Source organism: Dipodomys merriami, unplaced genomic scaffold (assembly GCF_024711535.1).
Source record: "Dipodomys merriami isolate MVZ:Mamm:240054 unplaced genomic scaffold, mDipMer1.0.p SCAF_65, whole genome shotgun sequence".
NCBI classification, from domain to species: domain Eukaryota; kingdom Metazoa; phylum Chordata; class Mammalia; order Rodentia; family Heteromyidae; genus Dipodomys; species Dipodomys merriami.
Window position 1 is genome coordinate 130176 of NW_027206235.1, and position 10326 is coordinate 140501.

The 10326-nt window shown below is 41.2% G+C and overlaps 1 long non-coding RNA gene across 1 annotated transcript; it reads right to left on the reverse strand.

Moving 5' to 3' along the window:
• Positions 1 to 7745: 7745 nt before the first annotated feature.
• On the reverse strand, positions 7746 to 9273 carry LOC138815538 (uncharacterized). Its single transcript, XR_011368352.1, has 3 exons — positions 9092 to 9273; positions 8377 to 8662; positions 7746 to 7989 (listed from the first exon to the last, which is right to left on the reverse strand). It is a non-coding gene; the product is annotated as an uncharacterized lncRNA (long non-coding RNA).
• Between the last annotated feature and the right edge of the window lie 1053 nt (positions 9274 to 10326).

Here is a 10326-nt window from a genome sequence, read left to right on the forward strand (position 1 = left end):
GGGTCACCATGCCCTCCAGCACCTGCCTGCCTGCGGTTTCCCCAAGGATAGTTTATGTTCCCAGTTGCCAGGGAATTGCTTCTTCTGTTCATTCCCAGGTCGGGCTCATGGTCAGCTGCATAACTCATACTTCAGAAGATGACATCTAGCTCAAGATGGAGTCACTCAGGCCTCAGGCTCCTCATTTCCCCCTTTCTGATAGGCCTTAAGGGCCAATCATGGTCCTTATGGGCACACATCATGTTCTCCATTGGGTACCAGATGATATTGAGCCTTTAAGATCATCAGCTGTACAGTGTTAATGCGTTTTCTAACAAACATCCCTAGCCGGTTTACAACACTGGACCCGACTGTGAGTAACAAAATTAACAGTACCAAAGGCCCTTACATTTTTTTCCACCAGTCCTGACTCTGTATATCAGTTAACTTAATTTTATACCAGCAGTACTCATGAAGCTCCAATATTAAGACATACTCATACCATTTACTACATACTTAAACTGTCTGAGGTTTGTCTTCTTTACTCCAATGACTTAATGTTTTAAGACAATCCTTACTTTTCAAATCCTTTTTTATCCAAAGAGGATACTAATTTTTTCCCAATTCCTTTCCCAAGGCTTTCTTTACTACCCTCCTCTTGTTTGCAATTCCTTGAACTTCTTTGTGGCTAGAGTTTTAAAATGCCCATTTTTCCTTTGGCTTGCAGAACCAAGTTATCTCAGAGCAGCCTCAAGTCACCACTGGGATGCAGAAACTTGCTAGATTTTAAGGCTAAGAGCAGGGCTGGGTCTCATTACTACCTGTATTGAAAACAAACTCAGGTTATTACCATACCAGAGCCAAACTTGGCTGTGACTATAGAGTGGATTTTCAGTCACTATGCACTGAAGTGCCTAAGGCAAGCAAGCCAGTGATATCCTTGCCCCCAATATCCACTGTGGGAATAGAGAAGGTTTCTGGATATCACCCAAAAGAATGTCCCACAAGATCTCAGTTTTAGCAGCTTTCAACCAGGATGCAGTCTCAGGTGATGGAATCAGGCAGTTCACTCTACTTTTTTCACAGTGGAGGTGGTCAGGGTAACAATGTAGATTTCTTCCAGGGGACTGTCAAGCTGTAGCAGCAGCAGCAGGGTCTTTCAGTGGCTTCAAGGGACTGTCACACCTCCTGCTAGGCTGCAAATTCCTACACAGACTGGTTAAGGATACATTGCATAGGCTAGGCTGGCTGTGACCCCACTAGTTTTTAAGACTATTTAGACAATAGCCCACGACAATTTACCAAGATGACAACTATTTAAACTAGATAGTTCTTTTAATAAGGCTGATTTTCTAGGCAGATATAGAGGGCTCAGGCCTGTACTATTTCCCATGCCTTTTCCTTCTGTCTATTTGGACACAACTTTTTAAAGTGACTCTGGTCCCTTGTTCTTAAAAGCAGAAGATGGGTGAATATTCATCTTCTGTAACTTCTTTAAGCTGACTCAGGGGTGTTGATCCTACCTAGCCAGGAACCTATAACCTTAGCCTATTTTACAAAGAACAATATTTTAACTTTTGGCAAATGCACAAACCTTTTCTCTGGCTACAGCAGTGTAGCTTGTAAACAAGCCTTCTGGTTTGCAAAAGCATCTTTCTGGATGGCTTAGGAATGTGGTCTCTAATGATGCCCCAGTTACCTATGCAGACCTTCAGAGAGATATCAATAGAAACACACTTACAGGTTTACAAACTTTTTCCTGAGGAGATGAATTTCATGTAGCTGGTGTCAGCTCAAAAATTATTGCCAATTAGAATTTTTGGCACATACAAGGGTTGGGATTTAAACTATCCCCCACATTTTATAACTTTAGCTTTTTACTACTGTCACAGGATGGCAAGTTCCTGTCCCTTACGAGGTAAATAGTCATGGACATTAGGCATGCTTACAAACTATCTTCGCATGACCTCCTGGCTCTGATCAATTCTTGAAGGGCCATGCACAAATGACTCTAGGATCTGACATTTCTGCCATCCAAGCAGTGGCTTACTACCTCTGGATGCTCCACCATTGCTTTCGTTCCAGGAGTGTCTTCTCCACACTGGAAAAAATGCCTCATTGGCATTTCCCTTAGTTGGTCGCTGAACTTGAACTCAGGGCCTGAGTGCTGTCCCTCAGCTCTACAGCTCAAGGTTAGCACTCTGCCACTTTGAGTCCCAAAGCAACTCTGCTTGCTCGTTCAGCACTCTGCTGGATGATTAGAGGTGACAGTCTCACAGGGACCTTTTTCTTCCCTGGGCTGACTTCCAACCAGTTTGCAGATCAATGAGTCTTATAGAAGGCCACTTTATTCCAATTAAAAGCAACAAGGTGGTCAACATAGAAGTAGCTTTTAAGCATGCTCTTACCTGGAACTTATAAAAGCCAAAATTACATCTAACAAACTTGTAAGAATCCTTTGTACTTTGCTCTGGGCTTGCTGGAAACTGTTTAAAAAAAAACCTATAAGAGCAAACTAGAATAGCAATTATTTTGGTAATCCTAATTTTTCCTTTGTGCACTTTGAGGCAAATATTAAGAACAATTTTACTCTTAAACTTTATATCCAAAAATCCATTCCTAATTTTTAAGCCTCCTATTAATCTCCTTTTTAATATTCTATACATTAGTTTTTAGTTGCATTTTAAAAAATCTCTTAAATCTTGAGGCAAAGTGTCATTCATTGTCTCTTGGCTGCTTGTTTTAAAACAGATACACACTAAAACTTTTAAACTTAAATGTCAATTTTTCCTTAATGCAAGAATTACAATCACCATCACTGTACCAAGAAGCTAGACATAACACCCTTATGACTTTTAGAAACATATACTACTTGTAGAACATCATTGAAAGCAAATCACATTATACAAATAAACTTTTTAATCCTCTTTTTAAGTCCAAGGGGCAGTTTTAGCAATACTAATCAGATCATCACATCACTCATTTTAACAATCATGTTTCCAGTGTCAATCTGTAGGGAAAAGGGACAGAACAAAGATGGGCCACTTGGCCTCTCCTATGGAATGGGCACGTACCTAAGCCAACTCTTTAGTGTTAGGTGAACTGCCTTTGTGCCAGTTTGCCCCCTTTCACCATGCATGGACTCCTCCCAGGGCCTGTCCCATTATCTGTGGACTTCCTCAGGGCCTGTCCCACCATACATGACCAGCTGAACTGCGCTTCTGCCTGTTCACTCCTCACCCCTAAAGACAGGTCTTCTGTTGGTTTCTAAGTTTTCCCTTTTCTTATCTCTTGGTTCTCGAATGAAATACACAGTTTTAGACAGACAGAACAGGTAACATCTTTGACAGTGTTAAACTAACCTTTACACTTAAATTTCTAATATTTATCCCCAAATTTTAGCCAAGGAACTAAATTATAAACAGCCAATGTATTTGTGTTAAGCCAGATATCTTGATTACAGTATAAACAGCCTTATGCATTTTAAAATATTAGATTTTAAAATACCAGATTTCTAATTTTTTAATTTTTATTTATTTTTATTGTGAAAATACTGTACAGAGGGGTTACAATTAGACGGGCAAGATAATGAGTACATTTCTTATCAAGCATTGTAGCCTCCTCCTTTGTTTCCCCTTTCCATCCCTTCCCAGCCTCCCCCTACCCCCCCTCCCAATCCTTCCCGCCCCTCCCCCCCACAACAAAGTTGTAAAGTTGGTTTTCCACATGAAAACTTGTACTTTTCATTGTTGCAACGGGTCCACCTGTATCCTTATTTAAACGACTTGTTTTTCCCCTTCCCCTCTACAAATTATACCGACATCAAATACAGTGAAAGCAGGGGTTATACTGTGGGGGAGGGACATACAAAGCAACAAAGAAATAATCTTATAAATGCATTAGAAACAAATGCATGAAAGAAAAAAACACATTTGAATACATATCTTAGAGTTCATTTTCCTAACATCACCTGATCTGACCTTTTCTGCTTGACTCAGACATATACTAGATATTGCAAATAAGGGAAACCATGGGACCTATGTTTCTTTGGGCTTCGCTTACTTCACTTAATATAATTTTTTCCAAGTCTTTCAACTTCCTAACAAATGGGGCAATGTCATTCTTTCTGATGGAGGCATAGAATTCCATTGTGTATATATACCACATTTTCTTGACCCATTCATCTACTGAGGGGCATCTGGGTTGGTTCCATAACTTAGCTATAGTAAATAGTGCTCCAATAAACATAGTCGTGCTGGTGGTCTTGTTTGTATACTTTTGGGTAAATGCCCAAAAGTGGGATTGCTGGGTCATATGGGAGCTCTATGTGGAGTCTTTTGACGAACCTCCATACTACTTTCCAAAGTGGTTGAACAACTTTACATGACCACCAACAATGCAGTAAGGTTCCCTTCTGTCCACATCCCCTCCAGCATCTGTTGTTTTTAGAGTTCTTGATTTCAGCCATTCTAACTGGAGTGAGGTGGTATCTCAATGTTGTTTTGATTTGCATTTCTTTTATGGCTAGAGAGGTTGAGCATTTCTTCATGTGTTGATTGGCCATCCTTCTTTCCTCTTCAGAGAAGTTTCTCTTTAAGTCTTTAGCCCACTTAGTTATTGGGCAGTTGTTTCTTTGAGGATTTGTTGTCAGGGGATTTAATTTTTTGAGTTCTAAGTATATATTAGATATGAGACCCTTGTCCATTGTATGGCTAATGAAGATCTCCCAATCCGTAGGCTTTCTATTGATCTTGCTAGCTATGTCCTTTGCCATGCAGAAGCTCTCTAACTTCATGCAATCTCATTTGTCCAACCTTTCTTTGATTTGTTGTGTTTCTGGGTCTCTATTAAAAAATTTTCAGCCTCATGATCTTGTATTTAAAGAATCCCATAGACTCCACTCCCAAATTACTCAAGCTGATTCAAAACTTTGGCAAAGTAGCAGGTTATAAAATTAACCCCCAAAAATCAATGGCTTTTCTATATGCCAACAATGAGAAAAGTGTGGCTGAAATTAGGAAAGCAACTCCATTTGTAATAGCCCCACAAAAAATAAAATACCTAGGAATTAACTTAACCAAAGAAGTGAAGGACCTCTATGATGAAAACTTTAAAATCTTGAAAAAGGAAATCAACACAGAACTTAAAAAATGGCAAAACCTCCCATGCTCCTGGATTGGCAAGATTAACATCGTGAAAATGGCAATACTTCCCAAGGCTATCTACAAATTCAACGCGATACCTATCAAAATTCCACCCTCATTCTTCAAGGAAATAGAGGAGGCAATCCAAAAATTCATATGGAACAATAAAAGACCCCGAATAGCAAAAACGCTCCTCAACGGAAAGAACACTGCTGGAGGAATATCAATACCAAATTTCAAACTCTACTATAAAGCCATAGTAATCAAAACAGCTTGGTATTGGCATAAGAACAGACCTCAGGACCAATGGAATAGAATTGAAAACCCAGAAATGAACCTACAGACCTATAGCCATCTAATCTTCGATAAGGAAGCTAAAACAATAGAATGGAAGAAAGACAGCCTCTTCAGTAAATGATGCTGGCAAAATTGGTTAACTACATGTAGAAAACTAAAGCTAGATCCTTATATATCACCCTGCACCAGAATCAACTCCAAATGGATCAAAGACCTTGAACTCAAAGCAGACACTCTGAAAACATTACAGGATGGAATAGGAGAAACCCTAGGTCTCCTTGGCTCAGGCCGAAATTTTCTGAATAGAGATCCGGAAGCACAACAAATCAAAGAAAGGTTAGACAAATGGGATTGCATAAGATTGCAGAGCTTCTGCAGGGCAAATGACATAGCTGGCAAGATCAATAGAAAGCCCACCGATTGGGAGAAGATCTTTACTAGCCATATAACGGACAAGGGTCTCATATCTAAAATATACTTGGAACTCAAAAAATTAAACCCCCCAACAACAAATCCTCAAAGAAACAACTGCCCAATAAATAAGTGGGCGAAAGACTTAAAGAGAAGCTTCTCTGAAGAAGAAAGAAGGATAGCCAATAGACACATGAAGAAATGTTCAACATCCCTAGCAATAAAAGAAATGCAAATCAAAACAACATTGAGATATCACCTCACTCCAGTTAGAACAGCAAAAATCAAGAACTCTAACAACAACAGATGCTGGAGGGGATGTGGACAGAAAGGAACCTTACTTCATTGTTGGTGGAAATGTAAACTTGTTCAACCACTTTGGAAAGCAGTATGGAGGTTCCTCAAAAGACTTCACATAGATCTCCCCTATGATCCAGCAATCCCACTTTTGGGCATTTACCCAAATGTTTACAAACAAGACCACACTAAAGCTACCAGCACAACTATGTTTATTGCAGCATTATTTATCATAGCTAAGATATGGAACCAACCCAGATGCCCCTCAGTAGATGAATGGATCAAGAAAATGTGGTATATATACACAATGGAATTCTATGCCTCCATCAGAAAGAATGACATTTCCCCATTTGTTAGGAAATGGAAAGGTTTGGAAAAAATTATATTAAGTGAAGTAAGCCAGGCCCAAAGAAGCATAGTTCCCATGGTTTCCCTTATTTGCAATATATAGTATAGGTATGAGTCAAGCGGAAAAGGTCAGATAATGTGATGTTAGGAAAATGAACCCTTAAATATGTATTTTAATGTTTTCGTTTCTTTCATGCATGTGTTTCTAATGCATTTATAAGATTATTTCTTTGTTGCTTTGTGTGTCCCTCCCCCACAGTGTAACCCCCGCTTTCACTATATTTGATGTCAGTATAACATGTGGAGGAGATGGGGACAAACAAGTCGTTTAAGGATTCAGGTGGACCTGTTGCAACAATGAGAAGTACAAAATGTCATGTCAAAACCAGCTTTACAATGTCGGTTTGTGGGGGGGAGGGGGGTATAATTGGGTGGGGGGAGGCGGGGAAGGGAGGTGAAGGGTAAACAAAGGAGGAGGCTGCAATGCTTGGTAAGAAATGTATGCATCATCCTGCCCATGTAATTGTAGCCCCTCTGTACAGTATGTTCTCAAATAAAATAAAATTAAATAAAAAAAAAAATTTTCAGCCTGTGCCAAGGAGACCTAGCGTTTCTCCTATTGCATCCTGTAATGTTTTCAGAGTGTCTGCTTTGACTCGAGGTCTTTGATCCATTTGGAGTTGATTCTGGTGCAAGGTGATATGGCCCCCATAAACAGGCAGGAATTGCAATCCTAATATCAGATAAAATAGACTTCAAATTAAAATTCGTGAGAAGAGACAAAGAATGTCACTACATACTAATTGAGGGATCTCTCCTTCCGGAGGATATTACAATTCTAAATATCTATTCACCAAACAACGGAGCACCCAAATTTATCCAAGAAACACTACTTTCCTTCAAATCCTACATAGATCCAAAGACATTAATTGTTGGGGATTTTAACACACCACTTTCCCAACTAGATAGATCAACTCAGCAAAAACTCAACAAAGAAACCGCAGATCTAAACAACTGCAAAGATCAACTAGATTTAACAGACATCTGCCGAAAATTTCACCCAGCAGCATAAGAATATGTTGCGACCACCTCGACCAGCAAGGAAGACGCGACCCGGGATTCTTCTCAATGCGGTTTATTCAGGACCTTTTACAACATCTTCTCTCCTGCTTCTTCTGCCCGCTTCTTCCTGCTTCTCTGTACCCCCCCCCCCCGCCCCCGCGCTCTGGTTATAAGTCTCCTGGATGGCCAATCCTGAAGCACCACGTGGCATATACCGATAGGGTCGCAAACACGGAAGCAAACTAGGAACCAAGTCATAGCCATATAAGGAGTTGTTTTTACAGAGAGCACTTGTCACCGGGAAGACAGAAGGCGGGAGCCAGCGCCATCTTACCAAGGAGCTACAATGTTGCTTTTGTGGCCACGCCTTACTGCCTGGCTGTCTTTGGTCGTGGCTCCAGCAGCTCTCCACAAGAATACACGTTTTTCTCAACAGCACATGGAACATTTTCTAAAATAGACCACATTTTAGGCCACAAAGCAAACTTGTCCAAATTCAGAAACCTTGCATTCTCTCTGACCACAAGGGAATAAAATTAGAACTCAACACCAGATTTTCTAATTTTTAAGTTAAAGAATCTTTAAAAAGCCGTTAAAAACAATGTGAAGATTCCTTAAAATTTTTGGTAATGTCCAAACCTCATAATCTTTTGAATTTTAAACTTAAACTCACCCATTGTTACAGCATGCTGACAACTCTTATCTTGAACATGTTCATAAACACATACAAAACACTCACACAGATCTTAAAGCACACAAAAAATCAAAATCAGTTGTACGTACATTTTCTAAAGTTTTTTAAAAAATTTTAAGACAATATTTCTTTTAAACGAAGTACCTTTGTTGAGCTTCATTTTTCCAGGGCTTGCTTGTTTAGCAAGGTATTTCACTAATCAGTCTTTTGAATCCCTTCTGTTGGAGGAGGGCTGGGTGAGGGGGTCACCTGAAACTGAACGGGCCTGATTTTTACCCAATTTTGACAAAAGCACTTTACAAATTGTTAAGCTGTCTGGAGCAGCTGAAAGTCCAGACCAGGCTCACTGCTATCTACACCCTAACCTCTCCAGCAGCCTCCACCAGGAGAAGGTGCACCTGAGGCTTGTCCATGCCCCTCCTCTTGGCTGCTGTAACAAAAGAAGGGGGGAGGGAGACTTAGCAGGTCTGTGACCAAGCCCAGCCGGAGGCTGAGACTTTTATTCCCCCAGAGATGTTCAAATAAATATCAAAAACACTGATAAACACAAAAACCAAGGATTCACATTTAAAACTGGTACCAATTCTAAAACGGAACTAGACAAAACAACAACCAAAGGCTGAGTTGGGGACTAATGGGCCCCCAGAAATCTGTGCTGTTCTCAAGCTGAATCCAGAGTTTGCTGAGTGAGCCTGCCACTCTCACCCAGAACTTCCCTACCTCAGAAAACATAGAACAGAAAACACACCAAAGTAAACAAGACAGACAAGTGGCCACAAAGACGAAATCAGGTCTCAGTGAATGGGGCAACATCTCAACACCACTCACTTACCAGGGGACTCGGACCCCCTCTACTCACCTCGGGAGGATTTTTCTTTTAGATTCCTGCAAACATTGACCCAGGAGCCTTCCAAGGCAGAGGAGAATTCCCAGTCATCTTGGGGCAAGGGAAAGAAGTTCCTAGTGGCTGTCCCCTCAGACTGACAGGTTCTCACCCATACTCAGACCCCCTGGGCTAAGGCCCGAGGCTAAGATCTTGCTGGTGCCACTTGCAGGTGGTCAGTGGCAGTTTCATAAAAAAAGAAGGAGCTAAAGCGAAACAGATATTAAGGGGGTGTTAGCCAGTCTCCTCTGAGCCCTTGCATCAGGATGAATCTGGGAGGAGAAACATTCCAAGAATTCCAAAAGACACACAGACAAAACACTGAACCCTGAGACAAGACATGTTCACAGCATGTGCATTGTAGACTGTCAGTCAGAAAGTGCTGGACTACAAATGGGCCCAAATGTCCACACTAGTGGATAGCCTACCCTGTAAACTATCAGTCAGAAAGTGCCAGACTCAAGCTTCTGCACTAGTGGATAGTTTACCCCCCAGGAGATCTGAGGGACAACTCCCACCGGCCCCGTTGGCTGTCTTATAGCACGTCCGCCAAGACCTCTTGCCAACCCCAATACAGAACCTGCAGGGAACTCAAATACCAGATGATTTCAGAATGGCAATGCCTCTACTTACTTGCCGGGCTTCTCATGACTCCTTGGTTAAGGCGTCTGGGTGGGCTTTGGGGGGATTCCCGGCCAATGCACCAAATGTAAAACTGAATTTGGAAATCCTTACCCAAAATACCACCAGAGACCATCAACAATGTAAAAGCAAAGGAGTCTTTATTGCAAGCTGGAACTTGGTCCCCCCACAGCCCATGACGCTGAGAGGCCCCAAGACCAGGGTTATAGTACTTTTTATACAATTTTTAGGGAAGGCAGGGACTTTGTATACATCATAGCATCTTACAACAAATTATAACACATCGCGGGGAAACTCTTAATACAATTTTATAGTATGATTGGCGCACTACAAAGCAGAAACAGGTTGTTGGTTAGATCAGAGGGTTGAAGTACTTTAAACTGGTTGGCTTGCACCACAGGGAGTCTCAAGGACACACTTGCTAAACTGCAGGGTTCCTTTTTTAAACAAACACCACCTGTGGCCTAACTGCGGGGGTCACCATGCCCTCCAGCACCTGCCTGCCTGCGGTTTCCCCAAGGATAGTTTATGTTCCTAGTTGCCAAGGAATTGCTTCTTCTGTTCATTCC